The sequence below is a fragment of the Papaver somniferum genome, chromosome 5 (assembly GCF_003573695.1).
Source record: "Papaver somniferum cultivar HN1 chromosome 5, ASM357369v1, whole genome shotgun sequence".
Taxonomy (NCBI): domain Eukaryota; kingdom Viridiplantae; phylum Streptophyta; class Magnoliopsida; order Ranunculales; family Papaveraceae; genus Papaver; species Papaver somniferum.
This window is the reverse complement of record NC_039362.1, coordinates 96,375,967-96,393,929: the sequence shown is the minus strand read 5'-3', so window position 1 is coordinate 96,393,929 and position 17,963 is coordinate 96,375,967.

Below are 17,963 nucleotides of genomic sequence, written 5' to 3'. Positions count from 1 at the left end.
AAACACTTCTAGTAATGTCCGTCGTGTTTTAAGTTGGAGTGAAATGATTAAGTGTATGAACTGATTCCAGCATCGTTATTTAGTCATGTGCTTAATTAATGAAAATATCTTTGTCTTTGCACCATCAGTGTACTAGCATAACCAATTTGCACATTTCTATTTTTGAATCAAAGTACATTAGATTAAATAATATTATGTTAGACTCAATTACAGTAAATCATAAAAGCGAGATAATCAACATCTAGGAGGCAGAGGGTTAAACCTGTGAAGTTCTCTAAGGATTTTGAAACAAGCTAAAAACTGAAAAAAAAGTCTTCCGTTAGTTTGCTTCCAAGTCGTTGTAGTTCTTTGGATCACTTCAGCTTCAGTTTCACTGTTAAGCCTATTTCGGTTAATCTGCATTAGCATACCAATAAATTGGTTGACAACACGACAAATTGATTAAAAACGAGCACACAATCCATTAGGTTCACGGTTTCTCAGATTCCACGTTTCTGCAACGAACTTTGCGAAAACTTGTTGCCAAAAAATTATTTGGGAAAATTCGTAACACTGTGAATATTTTCACTATCTTGAATATCCATGTGTCTACGAACGTCTGGTCACGCATATGAATTCCATGACAGATATCACTATCTTGAGTTTCTTTACCGATGTAAAGTCTTAAGCACTCAACTCCATTTGATCGTCTTCTGAACAGTAAAGGAACAAAGTTGTTTGGTAACTGCTCCAATAATCTTTTAAAAAAAGATTCGTTGAGTCTTGACAAAGGCTCTTCCGTTTAAAATAGTAAACTCATTTGTCGGATTAGATCAATCCAAATCAGTAACTAAGATTCGGATTCACAACTATCAGATTTGGATATTGAAGAATACCACCAAATGATAGTTGCCGACCAAAACGACTATAGGATCAAATCTTTCAAAAAATAAACCGGATCTAAGTCGGATCCTAGCCGATCAAGATGCATGCACAAATCACGAGATACTAGAACCAATAACAAAAATATTCTTGTCTTCAAATCTTCAATTTCCTTTTTATGTACTTGCACACCACAAACTTGAATCCACTTATGATCAATCACACACAGAACGGATTCTGTTAACAATGGATGATCACAAGTTGTCTTTATATCTAAAAACAGTTCTAAAAATCCCGTCAATACTTTGATCTAGTTTGAGTGACTCTTATGTCAGAAGAGAAAGCTCTCAAGAATAATCAAACTACGTGCGATCAAATTTTCAACAACCGTTAGTCAATAAAAATCGAAAACTAAAATAACAAAGAAATTATCTAGTTTCCCACCAATGGTACTCGTAGAGCTTCTTGATCACACAGAAGTTGTTAAACGAGCGATCGTAAGAGATTTCGCCTAATTATAGTACTTTTCTCTCCGGATAGATGGCTCCACCAGAAACAACACGAATGAAGTTTTCCTGGCTCTTAGGATAGTTTACAACAAATGCAAACTCAACTATTTATAGACCAAGGTTGTTTTTGAAAACACGAGGGTACCAAAATACACCACAATCTTTTAATGATCCACATATAAGTCCTCTTACCTAAAGTGATCGTGAATGGACAAAGTCGAGACAATGCAACAAATCGGTATTTACACTTTGTGTGATTGTCTATGGATACGAGATCGAGACAATACGACTACCAAAGTGTGATACTTGGTAATAGGTTCGGACTTAACCAAACTCTATAGGATCACTATAAAGTATATCGGAGTTAACGCTTGTGTATTTTACTTTTAATTATAATAAACAATTATAATTGCGGAAATAGAAAAGTAAAAGACACATCAAGATTTTGTTAATGAGGAAACTGCAAATGCAGAAAACCTCAGGACCTAGTTCAGATTTAAATACTCTCATAATTAAGCCGCTTTACAAAATATAAACCAACTTCGTATAGTTGAGACCAAGCAACTACCCCTAGTTCACTTAGTTTCCTCAGTATCCCTATGCTTCTGATTTCGATGAGTGCACGAACTGGAACAACTTCTTTGGATCGTATTCCAAACATTAAAGGAACAACATATATGTTTGGTAACAACTCTTTCGATTCTTTCAAGATAAAGATATATCAAGTCATACGCAAAGGCTCTTCCCTTTAATCTAATAAACTCCTTTGCCTGGTTAGATCAATCTATCCAGTAACTACCAAAGTAGTCAAGTTTAGATTCACAATCAATCAGTATAGATCTCAACGAGAAACTATAAAGCGATGTCGATCTCACGCAACTAATCATTCGAATAAATTCGATTCTAGTTGGATCCCAGCCGATCAAGGTTTTGCGCACACCAAAGATATGAGAACTAAATCGTCTTCGTCTTCAAATCTTCTTTGATCTTCAATAAACACCTGCACAACATCACTTGAATCTCTTGTGATCAATCATACACAAGACGGAGTCTGTTAACAATGGATTATCACAAGATGTCTTTAGATCTACAAACAGTTCTAAAGATCTCGTTGATACTTCGATCTAGTTTGACTGAATATTATCTCAGAAGAGAACATTCCCAAGAATAAACAAACTAGGTGCAATCAAAGTTTCAACATCCATTAGTCAATTAAATTAATCGAAAACTAATAACACTGCAATTATCTAGTTTCCCACCAACGGTACTCGTAGAGCTTCTTGATCCCACAAAAGTCTTTAAACGAGCGGTCGTAAGAGATTTCACCTAATTAGGATACTTTCCTCTCCGATTAGACGGCTCCACCAAAAACAACAAGAATGAAGTTTGCCTGGCTCTTAGAATACTTTGTTAGAAATGCAAACTTAGGTATTTATAGAACAAGGATGTTTGGACACCAAGGAATTTCCAAAACCGAATATATTCTCAAGATATGCAATGAATAGAAAAATTCGTTTTTCCTAATTCCAGTAAAACCACATTACTAATTTTTAATCTCTAGATATATGCATTTAATTGCTGGTAATTAAAGTATATAAAACCAAAAAACTTAATTAAAGGATTATCAATTTATTTCGGTACAGGTTCTCCTTGAGTACTAAGGAATATCTTTGAACAATAAAAGATAAGAGTTACTATAGGTGTTCAAAGTATGTTGACATTTCTTCACTATAAATCCTTATTCATATTTACATGGATTTACATTCTGGGAATCGGTTATACCAAACTTCCAAACAAGTTTAGAATTGGTTCACCTGTATTCCAAGATTACTATGTGATTGATCAAATATTAAATTAAATACATGGGTTCAATCGGTTATACCAATCACTAGGATCGGTTGTAACCTAATATGGAAACACTTGTGATCGGTTACACAAGTTACCAGAACCGGTTACATCAGTTACCAGGATTGGTTACATCAATTACCAGGACCGGTTACCATATTCTCATGGTATTTCTTGTGATCGGTGTCACCGGTTACCAGGATCGGTTACACCAATTACCAGGACCGGTTACACCAATTACAAGGATCGATTACACAACACTCTGTGATCGGTCACACCAAATACAAATATCGATCATAGCATCTCATGGTGATTACTTAGGATCGGTTACACTAATTAATAGAAACTAGTCATACCAAATCATAAGTCAGGCACTTGTGATTAGTTGTACCAATATACATAAAAATTTACGATCGGTTCTACCATCTCCCACATATTTGTAATCCAAGGATTTGCAATGAATAGTCGTACCAATAAGACTAACGATTTCCCTTTTGATTCATAAAACAAGTTCATGAATGTACTTCCTTTAAACAAATGTAAAACATTGTTTCCTAGGATGAAATCTTCACCATAACACATTCACATAATCATAACAGTATATACAAGATTATGTCGATGTCATATCTACGAAGTTCAAAAGATAAGCGTTATACTTCGTAGTCTAATTCCCTAATACTATGATCATACAAATATGACCATGTCACATCAGTAGAGTATTATACAATATGTACATTATATAGAGCTTCTCATTCATGTTTTCAATATAGCACGACTTGAAAGATACGTTAGGAATGAAACAACTCAAGTCAGTATTACTAACCTCAAAAGGAAGGATGATGTTGTCGTTGTAGTTCGCTTCTTCTTCACATTCTTCAGGTCTTCGAAGTAATACTTGTATTCTGAACATTCCTAGACTTTCTAATCTAACCTAAACGAAGTTGACTCTAGTTTACAATCAAGCAACTTTAGATGAGTTTTGACACACTAAATTATAACAACCAAACTTGACATACCAACGCTTGGTGAGTTCAACCGATCTATGCTCTAACCATCTCCCCCTTTGTCAATTTTAGTGACGAAACTCTTATTACATATGGATAAACAAATTACAAGAATTCATTTTACATACGTTGGATTTCAAGTTTCAACAACACAATAACCTACATATATTCAATCAATATATGTCGTTGTTGACATTTGAATAACAAAGCTTTTACTCCCCCTAAAGGTAAGAGCTCAGTAAATATTCAATCCGAACATTTTTGTTATTCCCCCTTTTGTAGTCAGAATACTGCAAAAATCACATAAGGTACACTGTTGTAGTATTTTCCTTAGTGATTACAACAACATGATATGTTTCTCCCCCTTAGTCAATGTCTTACTCTTTCGTTAGATATAATGTCTAAGCACAATTGTCCTTTCATTAGCGATTGCAAATCACTTATTTACTCTATATATTTCTCCCCCTTTTTGTCACAAAATGACAAAGGTTCGAGCAAATAAAGGACAAACCGAAAGGATCTTACAAATCTAAAAGACTTGTAAAAAACCTATAAGAGTTAAGCACGAAGGTTTCACATACCATTTTAGATAACCAATATTAAAACTGAAACTACAAGTAATTTAGTTTTAGTATGTTATCAAGGAAACAATTGCCTGAAGCAATTTTCCCTAATAGTTTAACAATTCGACTAAGAAACTTAATTCCCTTGTTAAACCGGTTGACCAAAAAATTTGATCAATGCATACGCAACCGGTTGTTTCGATAAGACCAAAACAAAGATCAGAATTAACTTTATTTCTCTCATCAGGCTCTAATTATTTAGACAATAACTTAGACCTTTCTCTTTAGACAAGACAAACACTAGGTTAGTTAGCTAGTTTTTCTTGTTAAGGCATTCAGTTAGACTTGAATAACCGAATCCTCCGATTTGATAAGTCTAACTAAGATCAAAATTAACTTAATTAGTTTCTCTTATCCAGAATCGATTATGACTAAACAAATGATCTGGTATTTCGTTAAGCCATAAACAATAGATACAAACCAAAATAAATTGACTTGCACAATTATTTTCTTAACCAGAAGCAATTGAAACAATCATAGACATTATAGCACCGCAATTGCACCGAAATTTCGTTAAGAAAAAACACTTGATACCCAACAATAAAGAAGATACCAAACAATAAGTCAAATAAATTGACATAGTTTTTCTTAACCGGAAACAATTGAATCATACACACACACATCCATACAAAATAATGATATATATCAATTGTACCGAAATTTTTTTAAGCAAAAGCAAAATATATGCAATATAAACAGGCTTTTCTTAAACAGGAAAACAATTAACTAACAATTTGTTACCTCAGATTCCGCAACCTCTTCTCCCCAAAAAGATATATCATTAAGCGCAAGTTCAAGTAAGAACTCTCCCCCAGTGTGTTGTCATCCTCTCGCAAGAACAAAAGAAAAACAACAAGAGAAACCTTTACCAGAGAAAGGTTTAAACGGTTTTAACTAATGCGTGCCAATAACAAAAGTTGAAAACCCGAAACACATATGTTATGCTAAACACAACTCATGTAAACATAAAGTGATTCAACATATTGTGACTTTTCACATATGAGTTTCAATCTGAACACCTTATGATCCTTTGATAAAGCCTACCAACATCGGCTAGAACTTAATCCCACTAAATCAAAAAGTCACACAAACCATAAGGGTTACATCATATGAGATCGAATATTATGGTTAATGAAAATATAAATCAGACATCCCATAAACCGAATACACATAGCAAAAATATAAGCATTCACTCAGTGGCTATGTAACCGGTAACTATCACAAGAAAAATTATAAAGAAATAATTTTATTCATAAATAATGATAGTTTTATTCAAAATAGACCTTATACAATAATTGAAATAAATCAAACATTGATGTCTATTTTTCTGATTAAGTATTACAACATATAATTTAATCCCTAGTGGTGCTCTGATTGTTCACTGAGGTTTCTTCAATGTTCAAACTCTTGAAGCATTTCTCGAGAGACTTGTCAGCAACCACTTCTTGTTTTTCAAGCTTTTCAACTTGAGCCTTCATATCTGCAAAATCAGCTTTTGTTTCCTCAATCATATCCTTGAGCCAATCTTGATTTCGAACCGTTATTATGAGATTGGTTCTTAGTTCTTCAAAACCATGGATATAGTCTATCATACTATCAGAAGGAATCCACTTGGTTTTTGTTGGATCTTGAAGGTTGTAAGCCAATGGACATGACTCATCTTGAGATCCAGCAAAACTATCAGAATCATAATCAGACATGATTTTTTATATGATTTTCTTCTTCCTTTCTGTATTAATTCCTTGACAATCCTTAACCTTTTGATCTTCCTACTTATTTACCTTTGTAATACTGCGAGTTATTTGAGGCATTCTCAAGTATTTAAATAAGAATTAATCAGGGTTTTCCAATACAAGCAAGAGAGAGTTTCTCTTTAGAAGAGACAACTTTCGGACCGAAAATACAAAGGATTTTCCAAAAATATATTAAAAAATATATTTTGTTTCATGTGTCTGAACTTCTCAAGCTGGAAGGTTTATTAAAATTTAAAAATTTAAAATAAAACCTAATTATGGAAGATCATGATAAACATGAAAACTAATTTTTTAAGACAAGATGGATTCACAGCTTATCCAAGAATTGTCACAATTTTTCTGATAAAAACACAATAACATGTGCTCTCGTTTTATGTGCTTTCTCATCCCACAAAGTGAGCACGAATTTGGATGAGGGTACACATTCTCCATACAACTAGGTTGTATCGGAGTAAGCCTTATCGAGCTTACAACGAGCATCATAAACATAGTTCATGTTTCTCTTTGGAAGTTTTTGTCCAAAGTATTTTTCTCCCAAGAAGATGATCCTTTCTTGATCTAAAGATATGATCATGAGGAGAAACCATACTGATATGAGAATTTTTAGAGATAGATAAATCTCTCTTAATTCTGTCAATGAGATTTTCATAAGATTTTCTCATTCAAAGGATTTCCTTATTATGCACATCCGTTTGATTGTCTGAAAAAAATTATCGGAAATCTTCCCTGATTATTTCTTTTGGCAGAAATTATTTCCTTCCATTTCTTCTGAAAATGTTCTTTATGTAAACAAAGACTGTTTCGACATGACTGAGGAGGAAGCTTTTTCCATAAGTGATTATCAACCCTTTCTTATGAATTTATTGAGTTGATTTTATCAGTTTGGGGTATATTCTGTCTTTCTACTGAGGAATGATCTTTCAGTTTTTTAAGATAGGAAACTTCTTTTAATACTTTTACCACGGTATTTTGAAGAAGTATAAATTTCCTGTCAAGTGACTGAAAGTTGTATTCCTTAAGATCTTTTTCACGGAATCGGTTCAAAGTTTCTCTTGGACAAGATTTCGTTTGATCATCGGTAGTTGTAGAACATGGTTCTTCATTCTCTTCTGACTTAATGTAGTTAGGCAAACTCCCATCATCATGATCTAATTCAGACATGATCAAACAAGTCTTGTTATCACGATCTGTAAAGGTCGAGCAAGGACTTTTGTTTTCCTCATCAGAAGAAATTATAAGAGAATCATTAGTCAGAGTAATAGGATGAATCTCTTGATCTCGAGTAAGAGATCTACCAAGAGCTTCAACTTTGACAGTGAGATTCATATTCTCTTTGGCTAGAATATTTAGTTGAATGTATTTTTCTCCGATCTCTTGCTTAGGAAGATTAGATTTTGTCTTTAATATCAAAATCCTTGCAGACAGAGATCTTATAGGCTTTAGGAGTTTTACAAGCTCTTTATCATCATCTTCTTTTCCATCAGAGATAGACTCAGATGTACTTTTAATTTTCGTAACTTGATGAGTGCCAAATATTGTATATATTTATCCCTTTTTGTTGGCATTTTAACTCATCTTTTGTGCATTAATTCTACATTTTATCCCATATTCTGTATTTTCATTGTTTTCAAGAATAAATATTTTTATTAATTAATTTTGCATTTTTAGGTAGTAAATAAAGTTCGGATGAGTCGTGGAGCGAAAAGAGCAGAAAAGTAATGAAAAGCCGGGAGAAATTACGCAAGGAAGCCGCGAAGAATGGTGCACAACCTCATTTTCCACACACAAAAGCGCCTCCGTTCTCAGCCATCAGATCAGTTCTCGGAAGCATCCGACGGTCGCTCCTTCATAGAGCATCAGAATCTGATGTCTCTGCCGAGCACCACAGCGCTGAAATTCCAAGCCTTCAGATTAGATGGTAGTTGAATCCAACGGTCGCTCCTATGCCTGTGCATCAACTCCCGATGATTCCGCCTTACACTACAGTACCTAACTCCATCTGGTGCCGTTAACTTCGTTGCACCTCAGAATCCGACGGTCGCTTCACACATCCTTCCATCTACCCGTTCGATTCCACTCAGATCCAATGATCCAACATCTCAGATTCGCCAACATCTAAATTTGATATCCCGCCTCACACAGTAGCAGCCTATACCTATATCCTGAACCCGACCCAATCTTCTCCTCTTTCTTTCTTCTCCTCCACCCGACAGTAGCTCTGCAACTGCAACTGCACCTCCCCTCTCTGCCATGCCGCTGTCGCTTACACCACCATCACCTCCACAGTTCTGCCACCACCACTAGTTCCATCACTGCCACTACCATCCCCAACACCCTAGCCTAGCTATTTTCTTCATCTCACAACCTCTGAAACCCTAGGTTTTTGGGTGAGTAAAATAGCTAGAAATTAGGGGACAATAGGAGAAGGAAAAGCATCAGAGAAACATCAAGAAGCATGGGTCGAGCAGAGGAAGCTAAATTTTGGGTAATAATTTAAACCCTAATTGTACTGTGTATTGATATTTTTGGGGAAAATGTGTTTAAACCCTAATTTGTTAATTTGGGTATAAATAGAACTGATGTATGAGATGTAAAACTGGTTCTTGGACTAGCCAAGTTTCCACCCAATTTGGGTTAGCCTAATTTCAATTGTTCATTGTTAGTGTCTTGTTTCTGTTAGTGTCTTGTTACTGTTAATGTGCAATGTGCAATTTTCAATTGTTCCTGTTAGTGTCTTGTTCCTGTTAGTGTCTTGTTCATGTCATTCTTAGATGTGTGAAATGTTCTAGGATAAAATTGAATCAAGGTAAGCCACATTTTACTCTCACAGTGCATATCATGTATGCTTTGTAGTTAGGATAAAACTATGTGATATTACCACAACTCATACCTTATTGACATTGTCAAATTCTTTGACTAATTGTGCTTTAGTCAGACATTTAGTGCTTAGGATTGACACATTAGTTGTGATTCAACTATCCATTGGTGAAACACCTTAGGTAAAAGGCAGACTTGAACCTTACCTTTACCTGCTGTAAGGAAGAATTGGCATGATCAGTTGAATTCATCCTCTTGTCTTCACTGATTTGTTTTGCTCTTTTTCATGTTTAGAATCATTCCATTGTTCACTGTTTTCTTTCTTTCATTTGCTATTTTCTTCACATCACTGCCCTTGGCCTTAGGCCTTGGTTCACCTTGCATTGATTTCTGATTGTTGTTGCTGTGTTCTTTCCCTTTGCTAATTTACATTGTTCTTTGCTTATAGTTGAGGTGTTCTGTCACTTTTTCCTATTGCTTTTACTCTTCTGCCCTGTTGTTGCATTCTCTGCTGTGCAGCACTTGTGTAGCTGCTTCTTCTTCTCCTGCTGCAGCTCCATTCTGCTGCACCACTTCTGTTGCTGCTGCAGCTTCTTCTGCTGTAGCTGCTGTTGCAGTACTGCCTTCTTATCTTGGCCCTGTGCACTGCTTGTGCTGCACTGCTACTTTCCTCTCCTGCTGCCAGTCTTTGTTGCAGCACTGTTGTTAGCCCAGCTGCTTCTGCTTGCATCTGCTCTGCTGTGCACTCAAGCCCAAAGTACAGTTCCTACAGCCCAAAGCTCACTTCATTCTTGAGCCCAAGTTAAACTCAGTGAAGCCCAAAAGCCCAGAACACAATTTGAGCCCAACTGTAAGACCAATACTAAGGCCCATTCCATTAAAGCTCCAAGCCCAGTTTGGGTTAAGGTTGAAGGCCCAATTCAAATCAACTGTGGGCTTAACCCAAAGCTCAATCAAAGGCTCAAAGCCCATTTGCACTTTAAAGATAACTGAGCCCAAGCTCAGTTCATTTTATGTTTAACAAACCCACTAAGCCCAATCCATTCAAAGGGCATTCAAACCCAATAGTACATTAATCCCAACACTTCCAAAGGGCTTCTAAGCCTAAAGCAAATCTAGGAACCCAATTAGCTAAGACACATTTCCGAAATACACCCGATCTCTGCGGATCGACCCGTACTTGCACGAGCTACAACTGACGACCGTGCACTTGCGGTATTACTGTAGGCCCGTTTCCATTGCATCATTTTTATAAACACTTTCCGGACCTGCCATAACTCCTGGATCATGAGTTAACAAAGGAGTAACATCTTCAACTTTTGAGTATTCCTACTCTTGCATAACGTTAACTGAATCAGACATAAATTCAACTCTTATAGGTTGGATCGCACCAAACACAGATTGTTATATCTTTTCGTGTTTGCCTGCTCTGATACCAATTGAAAAGACGAGGGTACTCAAATACGCCACAATCTTTTAATTATCCACCTATAAACCCTCTTACCGAAAGTGATCGTCTATGGACAAATTCGAGACAATGCAACAAATCGGTATTCACACTTTGTGGGATTGTCTATGGATACGAGATCGAGACAATACGACTACCAAAGTGTGATACTTGGTAATATGTTCGGACTTAACCAAACTCTATAGGATCACTATAAAGTATATCGGAGTTAACGCTTGTGTATTTTACTTTTAATTATAATAAACAATTATAATTGCGGAAATAGAAAAGTAAAAGTCACATCAAGATTTTGTTAATGAGGAAACTGCAAATGCAGAAAACCTCAGGACCTAGTTCAGAGTTAAATACTCTCATAATTAAGCCGCTTTACAAAATCTAAACCAACTTCGTATAGTTGAGACCAAGCAACTACCCCTAGTTCACTTAGTTTCCTCAGTATCCCTGCATTTCCGACTTCGATGAGTGCACGCACTGGAACAATTCCTTTGGATCGAATTCCAAACCGTAAAAGAACAACAAATCTGTTTGGTAACAACTCTTTCGGTTCTTTCAAGATAAATATATCTCAAGTCAATACGCAAAGGATCTTCCGTTTAATCTAATAAACTCCTTTTCCTGGTTAGATCAATCTATCCAATAACTACCAAAGTAGTCAAGTTTGGATTCAAAATCAATTAGTATAGATCTCAACGAGAAACTATTAAACGATGCCGATCTCACGCAACTAATCAATCGAATAAATCCGATTCTATTTGGATCCTAGACGATCAAGGTTTGTGCACACCAAAGATATGAGAACTAAATCTTCTTTGATCTTCAATAAACACCTGCACCACACCAATTGAACCTTTTGTGATCAATCACACATAGAATGGAATCTGTTAACAATGGATTATCACAAGATGTCTTTAGATCTACAAACAGTTCTAAAGATTTCGTCGATACTTCGATCTAGTTTGAGTGAATCTTACATCAGAAGAGAAGATTCTCAAGAATAAAAAAACTAGGTGCAATCAAGTTTCAACAACCGTTTGTCAATCAAATCAATCGAAAACTAATAACACTGCAATTATCTAGTTTCCCACCAACGGTACTCGTAGAGCTTCTTGATCTCACAGAAGTCTTTTAATGAGCGGTCATAAGATATTTCATCTAATTAGGATACTTTCCTCTCTGATTAGACAGCTCCACTAGAAACAACAAGAATGAAGTTTGCCTGACTCTTAGGATAGTTTGCCAGAAATAAAAACATAAGTATTTATAGTCCAAGGATGTTTGGACACCAAGGAATTTCCAAAACCGAAAATATTCTCAAGATATGCAATGAATAGCAAAATTCGGTTTTCCGAATTCCAATAATTGCTTGTCCAAAATTTTCGAAATCTCTCAATACAAATCTCCAATTAGTAAATGCACATTACTAATTTTTATTCACTAGAGATATGCATTTAATTGTTGGTAATTAAAGCATATAAAACCAAAAATCTTAATTAAAAGATTCTCAATTTATTTCGGTACAAGATCTCCTTGAGTACTAAGGAATATCTTTGAACAATAAAAGATAAGAGTTATTGTACGTGTTCAAAGTATGTTGACATCTGTTCACTATAAATCCTTATTCATATTTACATGGATTTACATTCTTGGAATCGGTTATACCACACTTCCAAACAAGTTTAGAATTGATTCACCTGTATTCCAAGATTACTATATGATTGATCAAATATCAAATCACATACATGGGTTCAAACGGTTCTACGAATCACTAGGATCAGTTATACCCTAATATGGAAACACTTGTGATCGGTCACACAAGTTACCAGAACCGGTTATGATAAGCACGTAAGTGCTACATTTTATACCCATATTTATATTAGCTAGGACTTGATATTTGACTAATATCATTATCCTAGACTATTTGTAGAAAATGCAAGCAAATCGAATCACCGGAAAGATAAATGACTAAACGAAGGCAAGAGAGCTTCAAAAGTGGCTGGCCTGGTATGTTTATATATCAGCACCACTCAAGCTCGACCCATTAGTGGCTACAGAGAAACTATGGTCAAGGATGAGCATGGGCCGGTATGGACCGGTTTTCACCCCATCCGCATTCAATCCAATACATTACGGATTTCAAATTTAGCATTCGCAACCAATCCAACATCCAACGGATTCGCATCTAATGGATGCACGGATTGGATACGGATAATCCAATGGATTTGTTTTAGTTAAAATTTATAATTTAAAAATAAAGCCAACATAAGTAATTTCTTATAGGACCTACATATCCTATATACGCATGCAAATATATAAGTGCCATGGACAACACCTCGAGCAACCACGTTGAAAATTCTCAATTTATCTATAGTATATTCTAAACTATATTAATGCCCTTAACTTAACGGATATGGATGCCCAACGGATTTTCAAAGTTGCATCCGGACCCAATCCATCATCCGTTGGATATTAAAAATTCCATCCACATCCAACCTATTGGCGAACGGTCTAGGCATCCATCCGCAAAAATACGATTGGTCCCAGTTAAATCCACGGATTACGTGCCAAATGATCATCCCAAGTTCCCAACATTTCACCGCAATTCTTAGTGAAATGTTCAAAGGCATATCTGAACAGCATATTTTGTTCCTTTCTAAAGTATAAGAAATTCATTTCTAAGGCAAGCAGCTCGGGTTTTATCCGAGAGAATGAATCTGAGCTTCATTTCTTCCTCAAGCCGCAGCTGCCAACGAGATGGAGACTTCAACTATTGGAATTTAGGTCATTATCTACAGCAGCAACTGATCCAGGGAGTTTCTATGTGGCAGTGGTGGAGATCATATTCTCAAACTGTTGATTGATGGAGATGGATGAAATCGGTTGGGGTTTAACCTAAATTGAGAGGATTTCAACTGATTGAAGATGATAACTCAAGCTTCCATGGATTAATGTTGCTGAAAACTCTTCGCAGGGGTTGCTGGAGTGAATGGAGATGGCTGCAGTCAGTGAACGATGAATTGTGAGGCATGAATGGTAAGATTCAGCGACATGGGATCGAAGGCTGAAATGGGTATTGACTGAATTGGATTGATGTGGGCTTGATGGAAGTGTTGAAACGAAGAATTTAGATGCTGATGCTATAATTTTTGTGTTTGATTTCGAGAGTTTAAACTTGGGGCTTAGCTGAAGTTCTTAAGACAGCAGACATGCTCGAAGAAGTGAGCTGATTGCAGCCCGTGGTTTGGCAACTGACGGACCTCCAAAAGCACCAAGAATTGCCTGCACCGGCAACATGTTTGTAAAAAGGCCGAGAAGAAAATAGAAAGAGATGTTGTTAACCAACCCAGCTTTCAGTGGAGTTAAGTCGAAGTTCTCCATGAAGAATTGCACAATAGTGAAGAAGAAAAGTGTTGGAAGAATGATGTTGTGAGAATAGAGCTCTTCTGTAGTTCCATGAGCTTTACCGTTGAAGACGCAAGGCAAAGGGAGGAAGGTGATTAGCTGGTCATGAAGATGGAACTGCGGATTATGGGATGGAATCAGGAAAGGAAGAAGATGTTTATTGCTACAGCTGTTGGTGGTGTCTGCCGGTTGAGAATCCAGTTTGAAGGCTCGTCATTTTGTGATAATTTTACAGTAACAATAGCAAAAGATGTTTGGTGGTTTGTCATGGATCAGAAAACTTGGGTTGGTGTCAGTTCATATTGTGGGTTTTGGTGTCTCGGCTATGAAGAGTATTTAGAAGGTCAGGGAATAGTAGTGCCGAGCTGGTGCAATTGGTGTTTTGGCTAGAGTTTTGAAAGGAGTTGGTGCTGTAGTTGAGAAGATATTTGATATTGTGTCTCATTTGGAATTTTAGTTCAAAATATGGAAACAAAATCTGTTGATTTGAATGAGTACGAAATGGATTTGGAGTAGGGTGGTGTCAGAAGGGATGATGTGGCACGTTCTCATTGACTGATATTTGCGACGTGAGGAAGAAAAGAAATAAAAAGAACGGAAATCTTCAAGAAAAAGGGGGTTCGGCCATAGTACCGCAATTAGAGAAGGATTTTGAAGTTTTGTTTTCGATTCTTCGTTTTTCATTAGCTAAGGTTTCATTTATTTATATTGATTTATGGTTTTTGAGAAAACCATGTCTAGCTAATCCATATTAGGATGAAAGGATAAATTTGTAGGTGATTTATTTTTCCTGACATTTTTAGGGGCGACCCAAAAGAAATTAGGGGCGACACTAAAACACAAAAAAGATCACCCAAACGTAATTCTAAGCTACCCCTTATCTCTGTTTTTCGAAACGACCAATATGTCCTTATATAATCGGGAGCCTACACCATAATCGGTAGGTTAGAGGTGAATCGGTAGGTTAAATTGAAACTGTACCTACCGATTGTAGTGTAGATACTTCGGCTAATAATCCCTTTATAATCTGTAGGTTATCCAACATATATGACTACCGATTATAAGTTTCCCCGAAATGAGTTTTTTTTCTAAAATCCTTCATGTATTGAATTTTGAAACCTGGTATAATCGGAAGAGAATACAACTTAACAACCTACCGATTCTAAGGAGCCCCAGATCGAACCCTTGCCATATTCCATAGGTTTTGAGTGTACACAGCCAGCCATAACCACTTGGTTCGTGTTTTGGATGCAGCGTTAATCGGGAGTTAAATATATTACAAAACCTACCGATTATAAGTTGCCCCAAAATGAGTTTTTTTCTAAAATCCTTCATTTATTGAATTTTGAAACCTGTTATAATCGGAAGGGAATACAACTTAACACCCTACCGATTATAAGGAGCCACAGATCGAACCCTTGCCATATTCCATAGGTTTTGAGTGTACACAGCCAGCCGTAACCACTTGGTTCGTGTTTTGGATGCAGCGTTAATCGGGAGTTAAATATATTACAGAACCTACCGATTATAAGTTACCCCAAAATGAGTTTTTTTTCTAAAATCCTTCATGTATTGAATTTTGAAACCTGCTATAATCGGAAGGGAATACAACTTAACAACCTACCGATTATAAGGAGCCACAGATCGAACCCTTGCCATATTCCATAGGTTTTGAGTGTACACAGCCAGCCATAACCACTTGGTTCGTGTTTTGGATGCAGCGTTCATCGGGAGTTAAATATATTACAAAACCTACCGATTATAAGTTGCCCCAAAATGAGTTTTTCTAAAATCCTTCATGTATTGAATTTTGAAACCTGCTATAATCGGAAGGGAATACAACTTAACAACCTACCGATTATAAGGAGCCACAGATCGAACCCTTGCCATATTCCATAGGTTTTGAGTGTACACAGCCAGCCATAACCACTTGGTTCGTGTTTTGGATGCAGCGTTAATCGGGAGTTAAATATATTACAAAACCTACCGATTATAAGTTGCCCCAAATTCAAATTTTGAAAGCTACCATAATCGGTAGATATGCTAAATAAAATACCTATCGATTATACGAAATCGGTAGATTATTTTGTTAAACAACCTACCGATTGTAATATTCGGTTATGTTATGAGTCAACTTTCTTTCCGATTATGGTGTTGTTTGGTTCCAGGAAACAATTTTTTTACATAGAATAATCGAGAGGGTAATAAAAACTAAACCTACCGATTATTATTATTCGGAAGTCAAGGTGCACATTTACATTCCGATTGTGGTGTTGTTTGGTTCCAGGAAACAAAGTTTTTTTACATATAATAATCGATAGGATAATAAAAACTAAACCTACCGATTATTACTATTCGGAAGTCAAGGTGCACATATACCTCCCGATTATGGTGTTGTTTGGTTTCAGGAAACAAAGTGTTTTTACACTGAAAAATCGGAAGGCAAAGTATATTAAAAAAACTCCGAATCTGACAAAATATTTTGAAAAATCCTTAGAATCGGTAGGTTAATAATATATAAAGCTTCTGATTCTGACCAAAAAATGCAAAATCCCCATAGTCGGTAGGTTAATATATAAACTTAGCTTCCGATTGTGTTCCAAAATTCAACAGTTTCATGTCTCTTCATGTGATTCGCTTGCGAGTCATCGTTAAATGCATAAACATAGAAACATAACCATTCATAATCCATACCGATTATAGGAAGCCCCAAATCGAACCACTGCCAAATTCCATAGGTTTCGAGGGTACAGAGCCGACCATAACCATTTGGTTCGTGTTTTGGATGTAGTCATAATCGGAAGGTATATGGATTACATAAACTTCCGATTATAGGTTGCTCCAAAATAAGTTTTCTTCTAAAATCCTTCATTTAATGAATTTGAAATCTACCATAATCGGGAGGTATTGTTACTCGTAGCTTTATGATTATGGGAAGCCCCAAATCGTTAGCTTAGACAAGTTTTAATTCGTCCGATTATATAGGAGCCCCAAATTTCACCATTGCAAAAATCTAAAGATTTCTAATTTCTATACTTTAATAATCGGTAGTCTCTTGAGGATCTTGTTACTCCCGATTTTTATAGAAGCCAGATACGAGTTTGGCACATAAACGAACTTAATCGGTAGTGTAATCTAGTTAATAACCTTCCGATTAGGTATTTACAATCGGGTACAGTATAGCTTCCGATTATGTAAGGGCATTAACGTATTCTCCGCGTTTTTGGACATCCCTTAACGTAGTGTATAGGTTGGGAATAAAAAAGTCGCCCCTAATTCCTTTTGGGTCGCCCCTAAAAATGCCAGGTTATTTTTGTATTCTTGAATAAAGTCTCTACCAATTGAACTTATTGATAATGTTTGTGATTCTCTTTCAATGTTTTACCTTCTAGCTATATTTTTCATGTTCTATGTCATGTATAGTCCATAGTAGAAGAACTCATTGAACCTTTGCAATAATTAAAGTTCAGTTATTCTTTATATGTGCGAGTAGTATTACATATATGAAGTTAAATTATTGTAAAACTGCTCAAGGATTTGGATCTGTAACTTGTATCCATAAACTTATTTATTAAGGTTTCCTCTTCTGTAATCAAACTAATGAAGAAATAAGATGTTTTTTTATGTTTGTCCGTAGTGTAATGGTAGTTTAGTTTAGGTTAAGAAGCCAAATCCTAGAAATT